The sequence below is a fragment of the Triticum dicoccoides genome, chromosome 2A (genome assembly GCF_002162155.2).
Source record: "Triticum dicoccoides isolate Atlit2015 ecotype Zavitan chromosome 2A, WEW_v2.0, whole genome shotgun sequence".
Taxonomy (NCBI): domain Eukaryota; kingdom Viridiplantae; phylum Streptophyta; class Magnoliopsida; order Poales; family Poaceae; genus Triticum; species Triticum dicoccoides.
This window is the reverse complement of record NC_041382.1, coordinates 197,321,282-197,332,341: the sequence shown is the minus strand read 5'-3', so window position 1 is coordinate 197,332,341 and position 11,060 is coordinate 197,321,282. Positions and strand designations below refer to the sequence as shown.

Here is an 11,060-nt window from a genome sequence, read left to right as displayed (position 1 = left end):
CCCCGGCTTCTGCATCTGGACGATGCATGCAACCATATTATTAATTATTCACAAAGACCATACAAGGTGATACATCAATAAGTTTGAAGCCACCATCTTGCTACTCCTATCCTTTTGATGAAGGCATGCCAAATGTCTGGGCCTAATACCAAACAGACATTGCATCAAAGCCTAACATTTAAAGCCGGGTGTCCCATCCAAGACACTACCTGAATTGGGTCCCACACCGACAGACCACAAGATGACATGCATGATTATGAAATTTAAATATATTCAATAAAGACAATTATCAAATTTTACAAAAAAACATGACTGGATTTTTTTTCTAAACCCATGCGGCTGTATAAAAAGATCACACCCACCAATCTAAAACAGGCACACCCGATATAAACCAAATGACTGAAAGAGGTATCTTGGACAATGCCTCTATTTTTTTCTGAGAGGAACGCCTATTACTTGACCAAATTGGTTATTCGGTAAAAATGAAACAAGAGACACGCATGACGCTCCCTCTTTCACTTCAAAAAAGAAGTTCTTCTCATCCCCTTTGTCTAATTTTTTTTCTTCTTATCCCGTCCCACCGCTCCCCCATTCCATGGTGGCCGCCCCTCACTTCCATTCCTTGTGGATGTAGTACCTCATCAGGCCGCCCTTTCCTTTCGTCCCCGCCGCCGGCGCGAGGCCTCAACTGCTCTCCCCACTGCCTCCTCTCCCCGGCACGCAGTCGCACGCCGCATCCTCTCCCGCCACATCGTCGCCCAGCCCCCCATCCTCTCCCCCTCCCCACGGCCTTGCGCCGCCGCCTCCTCTCCCCACCATAACCTCGCCTTGCCGCTAACACCGTCGGTCTTCCCTAGATCGACTCTGCCGTCGCCGTACACATGTCCCAGTGCAGATCCAGATGCGAGCTAGAGGAGCGTGCTGGACACGATGCGGGAGCAGGCATCTCGGAGCGGCCCGAGGTTCTGTGCGTCTCGTGCCCCTGTGATAGTCGGCCTCGTGCTTGGCTCCCACATTCAATCCGGGAAGGCGCTCGCAGCTCGCTTACGTGCTCGACTACTCCAGTTACTTGATGGATTCAGGTATTGACAACTGTGAACTCGAGTTTACCACACAGTATATCATTGTTGGATGGTGAACACACAGTGGTACTTTTATTGATATTAATTTAGGATCCTTGCTCTTAATAGGCTACTATAAGAAATGGCAACTTGGGGCATGACTTGCAAGAAAGGGATTCTATGACAGAATGGCATTGCTTCATGGTAGAGTTTCTGCATCTGGAGATCAAGTTTTATCTTGGTGTCTCATGTCAGTGACATTTGTGTGTGTGTGTGTGTGTGCGTGTGCGTGCATGCATGCGTGTGAGTAACACATTTACTGTTCGGATGATCTTGTGAATTTTTGAGCAAAAGAAATGTTGAGATAGATACTTGCATTCTGATAAGTATGTCGGGCACAAATTTTGAGAGTACATTGCATCCTGTAATGAGAGAGCACACACTCGAAAGTATATTTAGATTGAATTTGACTCTTTTTTAGTGATGTTGGATTTGGCTAAAAAGGATGGGAGAACATCTCTAATAGATTTTGCCACTGATCCATGAGAAAAGGACAGCATAATGATTTGGCGGGGATCCTCAATATTTTGGTCAAAAAGGACAGCATAATGAAGTTAGCATTAGAGTCATTTTAGAATCGGAGAGAAAAAATAGAATTTGGGTGATCCTGTTTTTGTTTTTCTACTGTCTAATCTTGGAGTAAGCTTCACTTGGGAGCAGTTAATCTCACGCAGAAACATATAATTGCAGTCGAAATTCTTTGAGGATTGCATAGTAGAAATTTTGGTACAGCTTGTACAGCCATAATTGGTCGTTTATATTTCAGGTTTCGGGGTATGTAGAGAATGTGATGTTTAGAAAAATCTAGGCAACAGCAGCATTTCCAAGGTGACAAATATGTTCTTATTTTGGCTTGTAAGTCTCTTTCTGCCCTTAGTTACACATTTTGGTGCTAAATTTGTATATATACTTAGAATTATTTCTATAGAAAAACCATGAATGAGTTAGTGGACACATAATTTGTTCGCTCAGGATATTATACATGAGAAATATACCATAAATGATTTGTATATACACAAATGAGTTAGTCTCCTCCAAGACGATCAAGTTTTGAACTCCAACTGTGAAGTTGTCACTTGGCTTTAATGTTTCTGTAGAATCCAAGTAATATATTTAAGGTTAGAAAAGAAGCAATGCAATGTGAAATATAAATATACTTTTAAGTTTTTCTTAAATGATGATCCTACCAAGTAGAAACTGAAATTTTGAACAAGAAATTAAAAGGTTGCATTACCTATTTGGTTAATACTTCCGTGTATACAATATTTTTCGTATGTCTTGCTTGTAGTGCTCTTCCTATTCTTCTCCCCCTTTGTGTATGTGTCGCATGTAGTGGTATTTTTATTCTTCTGCTTGTTCTCACCATGTGTACCTGTTAGAACCTTTATGTTTGATGTCGCAGTTGCTCTAGAAAGCGCGACATATAATTGACCATGTGAAGAAACCGGTTCAGGCAGGTAGATGCCGACATTTGGTATTGTCTGTCCTTGTGATTTGTTTATTGTCATTGCAAAACTGAGCCTGATTGGGAACTGTTTCCTCTTGAAACTGAACGGGAACATGTCATCGTCAGAGGGACATAATTGTATCGAGGCAGGAAAACTCGTATTCCAGAGTGCTGTCCCACCACAATCTCTGCGTCAATTGCATTTTTTGAAATCCACGCACGACCAACCTCGTACTGTTGCAGAGTCCATTAGTAGGGTCGATGTTCCTGAGTAGTATGATTGGGCAATTTATTTTGAGCTTCAACATATGTGGAGGCAGTCCATTTGGGGTTAGGGTGTTTAAGTATTCTGGTGGATAGTAGTTATGTGGGTCGTCTTCTACGGAATCAAAGCTGTGGTACACCATCTCCTCCCCCTGGAAGCGATCAATCATTTTTAAGTTGATTTTGTCCACGCAGTCGTTCCTTGTGGATAAAATTGCTCTTGATGTGATGTACTTTGGATCCTTTATTAGGGAAGCATTGCCTGTTTGGTAGATACTGTCAATGAGTCTATCCAAGCCATTATCATCCGTCTTATTTGCCACACATATACTTCTAGGTAGAAGTATTTCACCATCATCATTTGTCTTCTCAGTTCCATTTCCAATGCGTAGTAGGTATTCTGCGAACCAAGGGTCGTTTTGAGCCCTCATGTTGCGCACAAGCTTCAACTGACGCATGCAATTCCAGAGCTCTGACGTGCGTAGCGATGCATCTACTATCTGAGCCCTTGTCCCCTTTCGGACAACAGGGAGCACTTGTCTAAAATCTCCCCCAAATACGACCTTTTTCCACCAAAAGGAAGATCTGGTCTGTCCATTATGTCCCTCATGCTTTTGTCTAGCGCCTCCACTGTTTGCCTCTTAGTCATAGATGCTTCATCCCAGATTATTAGTGATGCCGCTTGGAGTAGCTTGGCTGTCCCACTTTGTTTTGTGAAGCTACAAATAGCACCATCATCTATTTTTAGTGGAATTTTGAACCTTGAGTGTGCGGTCCTCCCTCCAGGCATTATGGAAGCAGCAACACCGGAAGTGGCTGTCGCCACTGCAATCTTGCCTTGTCCGCGTACTGTGGCCAAGAGCGCCCTGTAAAGAAAAGTTTTTCCTGTGCCTCCCGGCCCATTGACAAAGAATATACCTCCTCTTTGGCAGTCAACTGTGGCTAGGATTTCGTCATAGGCCATCCTTTGCTCGGTATTTAGGTTTTTATGCAACAATGTGTCCTTAGGGTCCACCTCGTGTGGAGGTCTCCTCAATGATTTCCCTAGGCACGCCATTTGTCATCTCATGCTGTGTGTCGATCTCTGGAAGAGGAAAAGATTCTATATCTTCTCCCATTGAGTGCAACATGTCCCTAAGATTTCTCAGCACCATTTGTTCGACCGTGTGCTTGCATTTGCAGTTTCTGCTGTAGTCCTCTGACATTGCCTCAAGGTGTTTGTTCCATAGACCACGGACGTCGCTGGGCTCGCAAAAAACCAGGATTGTCGCGAATAGCCTTCGTAGAGATGATGGCATTCGAAACAACTTTGCTTCTGCCATGCATTCGTCTAATGTGTTGTGCCTCAATGAGCCCCTGTTTTTCTGCAACTTCATGGAAGGTTGGCATTACTTGTCCATTGACTGTTCGTAGGTCTTCGTAGCTGGTGGCGCCTGTCACGTGGTTGAGGAGGACTCGTAGATAGTATCGTTCTCCTTCAGCCGGGTGTGCTGAGACGATCCTGCCAACCTGGAACACAGCGGCTTGCTTCCTCTCTTGCCAAAACTTCTCTTGTCTTTGCCAAGTATAATATTCCGGAAAATCTCTGTATAGTATGCCTCGTGCTTTCTCATGTAAATTGTTTGCTTCAAAGTACGCAGTCAACATTGATCTTTTCGTGCCATCACGGTCGAGAACATTCTTTATTGTTTCTGTGCCATGACATGAAACCATGTGCATATTTGGGAGATGTAGCTGCAGTTGCAAGACTGGTGGGTGCATTTTGCTTAGTTCAAAGCCATATATTCTCCACATTGCTTCCGGAGGAGTCACCCACCGTGCGTCTCTGTACTGTTTTAATCTCGTTGATTTCGACTTCATCTACTTTGTCGGTTACAGATACAGATGCTCGATCATGTCCCTTGTAGATGTACTTGAAGAGGTACTTAACAGCTTTAATGCTTGAGCATATATCAACATTTATGTGGTAGTTGAACATCCTTAACAGATAGGGGTTGTAAGGAACCACCCATCTGTTATCTAGTTTGCAATTTCTTACCGTTTCGGTCCGGCCGTCATTGCGTCTCCTATATACTGGGTATGAGTCCTTGCCTTGAATCGTAGTTTTGTTAAATGGCCTTGGATAATTGTTCTTGCATGATGGACGATTCTTTGTGCACGGGCAAAATTTATTCAATGCACCGCAAGGACCATGCATCATATGTTTGATTACCATTTTATATATCTCTGGGTACTTGTGCTTGTTAGGGAGCTCAGCGGAGATGATTCTGTCATACTGTTCTGGACATGTGTACTTGTATTTTCCGGTCATGATGAGCAAAAAGTGAGCATGGGGTAATCCCCTCTTTTGGAACTCTACGACATATGTATATGCCGTAACCTTTCCAAGAATGGCCTTCTTAAATAGTTGCTTCTTCATTTCTTCTAGCTTCGCCCTGAAAACACGAACGACAATGTCTGGGCGATCTTGTGGTGTTTGTCCAAACTCTAGTTCACGTGTGATCTCTTCCCGGTTGGGATTGCAGGTCATTGTTAGGAATACGTCTGGCTTTCCATATTTTCTAACTAAAGCCATCGCATCCGGATACCGACGAAGCTTATCTCGTGGCCCTCCAATAAATGATGAGGCAAGTACTCTCCGTTTTCTGACTGCATCTCCATTCTGTTCTCCGGCTTGAATGCTGTCTAGAAGGCCTTGGTATAGATCTGCCCTTATTTTCTTTTGATGATGCCACATGTAATCCAGTCTGGAGCTTTCAATCTTGATGTATGTATCTACAACAAACTGCTGGAAAAGCTGATACGACCACACATAATGTTGTACCGCATCAAATCACAGATATACATGAGCCTAAAATATTTCAATTTAGTGAAGGTAACAAGGAGTGTCGTGAAAGATCAGGCCGCAACAACAGATCGGATCTCACCACGAGGTTCGGTCTTCATCAGGTGGTATTCAGAGCAAGGTTGTTCACGACACTATGGAGAAGATGATGAGCGCATTATCATTCAGTAAGTTAAGCTATGGATTTCAGTTGGAGGAGGAAGGCCGTTGGGCCGGGCTATTTCACACCCGTGTGGTGGTGAGAGAGAGATCATGTGCTATGACGGTCGATCACATGAATTTGATCAACGCCGCAAGCATCGAGATGGTGGAGAAACTGAATCTACCAATGACACCACGTCCACAACCATACTGTTTCCGTTGGGGTCATGAAGAGCTCACTGTCACGCAACAAACAAAGGTACCGTTTTTGTTGGAAAATTATTTTTGCGAGGTTTTGTGCGACGTGATTCTGGCACCGATGATTTCATGTCACTTGTTATTGGGAGAGCCGTGGTACAGAGAGCATGATGTCGCGTACGATTGCAAAACACACAGATATACCGTCAAGAGGGGTAAGAAGTGCAGCCTCGTGCCAATGGGTGAGGAGCGTTTTATTTCTTGGAGGAAAGAACATCTTGAGAGGATAAAAGAGCAGGAAGAAGAAGAAAAGAAGAAGGCCCAAGTTGCTGAAATTTCTGTGGTTGTTATTCAATCGAGTGAAGAAAATATTGCTCAAGAGGTCAACCCAAATCCGAGGACGGTTTTGATGCAAGGAAGAGAGGATGATACGACCACACATAATGTTGTACCGCATCAAATCACAGATATACATGAGCCTAAAATATTTCAATTTAGTGAAGGTAACAAGGAGTGTCGTGAAAGATCAGGCCGCAACAACAGATCGGATCTCACCACGAGGTTCGGTCTTCATCAAAAGCCGTCCGCCATGCAATATTGGGTTGAATATGCTTGGTCATGTATGGAATTTATAGCAGTAGTATTCTTTCATGGTTACCCACAAGCCGTTGACCGAATCTATGCAAAAATTGCAACATAAAAAGTTAGTTGCATAAGTTTGTACTGTACCATATATGAAAATTGAATTTTGAATATAATAGTATATGAATTTTTTACCTGGGTCCTCGTCATTATTGATATTATCAGCACCAATGTCTTCCTCTTGTGTATTCTTCTTTGGGATTTTCCTATGCCAACCCAGTTCAGCTCTTGGAAAGAATAGAGGATACGACAACGGATCATAGCACCCGTAATATGATCAAATGTGCTCTTTTTCGTTGTTGTTCCCATGTAGTATTACACTCCTGTCATAAGTATCTCTTCTTTCATTTCCTTCAATCCACACTGCAGCTACCTCTGAATTGATTGGTGCATTGTATGTTCTCTGGTCCAATCTTTGGTCAAGGTTCAGGATGACTCTGTAGTCCTCAAGGTTTTGGGCTTGTCCCAAACTCCTAAACTGTTGAGAGTACGGGTTACCGTGTAGGATGTGGTTATTATTCCAATCACATGCTTGTCTTGCTCATACATTTCCTCGCGGCAACGACGATATCGATGCTCTAAGCTTGGATCATCGTCGTAGAAGTATAGCTCCAAATGCTTTGGATCTGAGTGACTATTACCAAATGAATGTATGTTGTGATAGATCTGACCATGAGCTCGAAAGGTGTAAATACCAGCTGTTCGCATGTCAGTTGTGTCTCTGTCAAGGTGACAATATAGAGTAGTAAATGAGAAGTGTCCATTGAAAAATCTTATATTTTGCCGAAAATGTCTTGCATCAGAGTCGTTGCTTGTCCAAAGTCTCATGAGTTCAGGTGGTGTATCTGGATTGGCCAGTCTTATCTGTCCTTTTCTGCAGCATAACCCCTTAGTTTCATACTTGAATTTTTTTGCATGACATAATCTGCAATTCTCTTCCGGTTTGAGCACATGTGTGTTTTTTGGTATGTTACTGTAGACAAAATCATATGGATCAGACTTGTGAATTTCTTCGTCTTCTTTGATTTCAATTTCCACTTCTCTGCCCCATTCTAGTATGGTTTGTAGCATAAAATTTTTAGTGAAGGAGAAATATAATGATTCGAATCTATTTAAATTGTATTGGGCATACCTTGACCAGAGAACATGTGTTCGTCCTCGTTTGTATCTTCTTCAAATATGATTTCGTCATTACCTGTGTTGTAATCTTATATATATATATTATATTTCTCTGTACTGCATAACAATATATATGAAATTGATAACCTTACCATGATCCTCATTGTGGATTGATTGTGTTGGTGCGTCTGCTTCTTTGATGGCTGTGTCTTTCTCACACATGACTTTATTATTTGTTGTGTAGAATTTTTTATTTATATAGATATGCATATAGTTTTTGTATTGTGTAAAAGTATATCCAATTGATTATCATACCGCGAACATCATTGTAGAATGATTCTATTTGTGCATCTACGTCTTTGATTGTAGGAGACATTGAAGAGGGGATGTCTGGCCATGAAGCCACCTTATTGTGATCGCCATTGTATAATGTCTTTGTTGGGGTATCTGCTTCTTTCATGCTTGGAAACATTGATGAGGGGATGTCTGTCCACAAAATATGGTTAGTTGTACAAACACATGTATATTTACTTTGAATGCTAGTATTGTATCAAATTTAGATTTTTACCGTAAATCATTACTTGTGGTTGATGTAGAGGCTCTGTATCATTGTTGCCGATTTCCGTCATGGATGCATCTTCTTTTGATGATACTGTAACATTTTTCCTCCGTCTTGTCGTGAATTGTTTGTTACGGCGGTGCAGCAATGTTTGTCTTTCTCCTCGCGTGACATGCTTTCTGTGATTTACAGAAGGGGTAGAAATACTAACTTCTTGTTCAGTTGAGCTATATGCAGGGTTTTGCATCGCAATTGAGTCTTTGTTTGCTGTGCTGCGCTTCAATTCATTTATATGTTCTATTCTAGCTTTCTTTTGTTCTGACTGCATATTTGCATATATCTGCCTATGCTGTGCACATATCTTCTCTTTCTTTTGTTGATAGGTTTCACGGCGTCTTTTGAGTTTTTCCTGCTTTTCTCCATCGGTCATCTGTACATTGAGCTCTGCTCTTTTTTCTTTCTTTTGTTGATAGGCTTCATGGCGTTTTTCGAGTTTTTGCTGCTTTTTTTCATCGGCCATCTGTGCTTCATCGTTCATCTGTGCTTCATCGGTCATCTGTGCATAGAGCTCTGCTTTTTTTTTTCTTTCTGATGTTGATAGGCTTCGCGGCGTTTTTTGAGTTTTTCCTGTTTTTTTTCGTCGGTCATCTCTGCATAGCGCTCTCTTTCTCTCTTCCTTCGTTGCTCCTTAGCATCCATTCTTTGATATTGTCAAAAATGCCTGCCTGCCTGCATGAGAGTTTTGGAAAGTGTAAACAAATATTATTTATTAAAGATGGGAACTTGGTTAGCATGGACATTTGCTGATACAGTATTTACTCTTCAAACAACACTCGTCTTACCAAGTGAAATGAAAACAGAGGATATAAGTTTCTTGTGGGGAATAGACATTTGTGCTGATATAGTATTTACTCTTCAAACAACACTTATCTTACCAAGTGAAATGAAAACAGAGGATACATCTAAGTCATTCTAGCTGGTAGGGTTTATATAATGCTAAGACCTATGAGTATTTCTCTATTTTTCAACTGTTTTTCAACTAAATGGCCCTGGTGCAGCCATTGATACACTATGCATGGGTTCAACTCATGCAACTCGATATGTAACAGGAACTGCTGTTGTATATAATCGATACACACATTGCTATTTTTTATTAGTCCTATTATTATTATTGTTTTTGCCTATTTTCAAAATTAAAATCTATTGGCCTTCTATATGCTAAGCTCATACATGTGGTGCTTCCCAGGGGAACTTTTGATTCTATCTTTTTGCTCAAATGATTGATCTCCAAATCAACTTGCTTATGGTGTGCATAACAAATTAGATACGCGAAAATGCTGACTTCTCATTGATTTGTTCCAGAAGCGTACATTATTCCCTTGTTTGCGTTGATTGTTAAATAAGCTAAAATTACTGCTGATCAACGATGATATGCATCATGATTTTTTTTTTCTTTTACTGACTTATCAATTTTTAGTGTATGTTCCGAGCCACATCTAAATGGTACATAGATTAACATGTCTATGAGTCTTTGTATATCAGCATATCGACTCGTCACTTGTTGTTTTAAATAATTTGAACAACTTAAATTGTAATATCTCTTTGTATGCACACACGCACTACCTCTTATATGTACTCACACATTGCTTACACATTTGTATTGATCTTTTCAAAATACAGTAAATACCTCAGGAGGAGCACGGGCAGACGAGTTCCAGCGAAGACAGCAGAGGCGAGAGTGGAAGCTTGCGGCACGGCAATGTCGAGCCTAAGTCAAGCCAGACTGAAAGTAGATGAGGTTAGTGCCACCAGAACACTTAAATTCTAGTCGAATCATTGCATCTATTTTTTCCTTGTCAATAATGGTGTTTAAATATGATTCAATGTGTCGCATATAAAATGTTGTAAATTTCTTGCTCAAAGTAAACTTTGATATACTACTTGTTTGGATAATCCAAATCGCTGATGATAAATGTAATTTTTTCATTACAGGTACCAATGTTCATAGACATGTTGAAGGATGTCGTATATGGTAACAGTTAACAAAAATACCTGATGTAAAGCTGACTTGTCAAAGAGCTTAATTGAAACGAAGGTGACAACCTGTGAAACTGGCAGGTTAATTGTAAAGCTGAGCTTAATTGAACCGAAGGTGACGACGCGTGAAACTGACCAGTTAATTGAACCAAAAACTGGGATTGTGTCACATGAAAAATCACTGGAGATAGGATGTATTTGTAGCACCAACGATGCCCGCCTCTAAGTAGGTTTCGGACTCCTGTAGGAATCTAAATAGGAGTAGGAATAGGAATAGGAATAGGACCAGGATTTGGACTCATGTAAGGAAGCCAGCCAGCGGCGCTGCCTCCGTACGCAGTGGGTCCTTCCTTCATCGATACGGGCCGGCAGCTTCGTTTGTTTGGCAATTTAAAAATAGAGATATGGGCCGGCCGGCCGGCTCTTGTTAGTTTTGAGCGTACGTCTGTTTGTACGTTCGATTTGCTCAACCGGACAAAAGCCTCATAACGGGATGAAATAAAGCGAAACCAAACCAAGAATATCTATTCCCTTTAATAATAGGTATAGATATAGATGAGTTCTTGATCTGTAATCCAGTAGTGTCGTGAAGCTGTCAACTCCTTCACAATGTCATTTTCTGCCATGTTTTGACTTGAACAATATCATATTGTGTTATTGTAATTTTAAACTGTGTCATTTTATTCG

At 41.3% G+C, this 11,060-nt stretch overlaps 2 long non-coding RNA genes across 3 annotated transcripts; both read left to right on the top strand.

Moving 5' to 3' along the window:
- Nucleotides 1-578: 578 nt before the first annotated feature.
- LOC119354176 lies at nucleotides 579-10,803 on the top strand. 2 transcript variants are annotated; one of them, XR_005170667.1, is made up of 6 exons: nucleotides 579-1,082; nucleotides 1,191-1,265; nucleotides 1,888-1,976; nucleotides 8,147-8,279; nucleotides 10,017-10,134; nucleotides 10,329-10,803. It is a non-coding gene; the product is annotated as an uncharacterized LOC119354176 (long non-coding RNA). The 2 variants fall into 2 exon arrangements; XR_005170668.1 differs by lacking the exon at nucleotides 1,191-1,265.
- Nucleotides 5,466-6,792, top strand: LOC119354177. The gene is made up of 2 exons (XR_005170669.1): nucleotides 5,466-5,765; nucleotides 6,578-6,792. It is a non-coding gene; the product is annotated as an uncharacterized LOC119354177 (long non-coding RNA).
- Nucleotides 10,804-11,060: the final 257 nt, after the last annotated feature.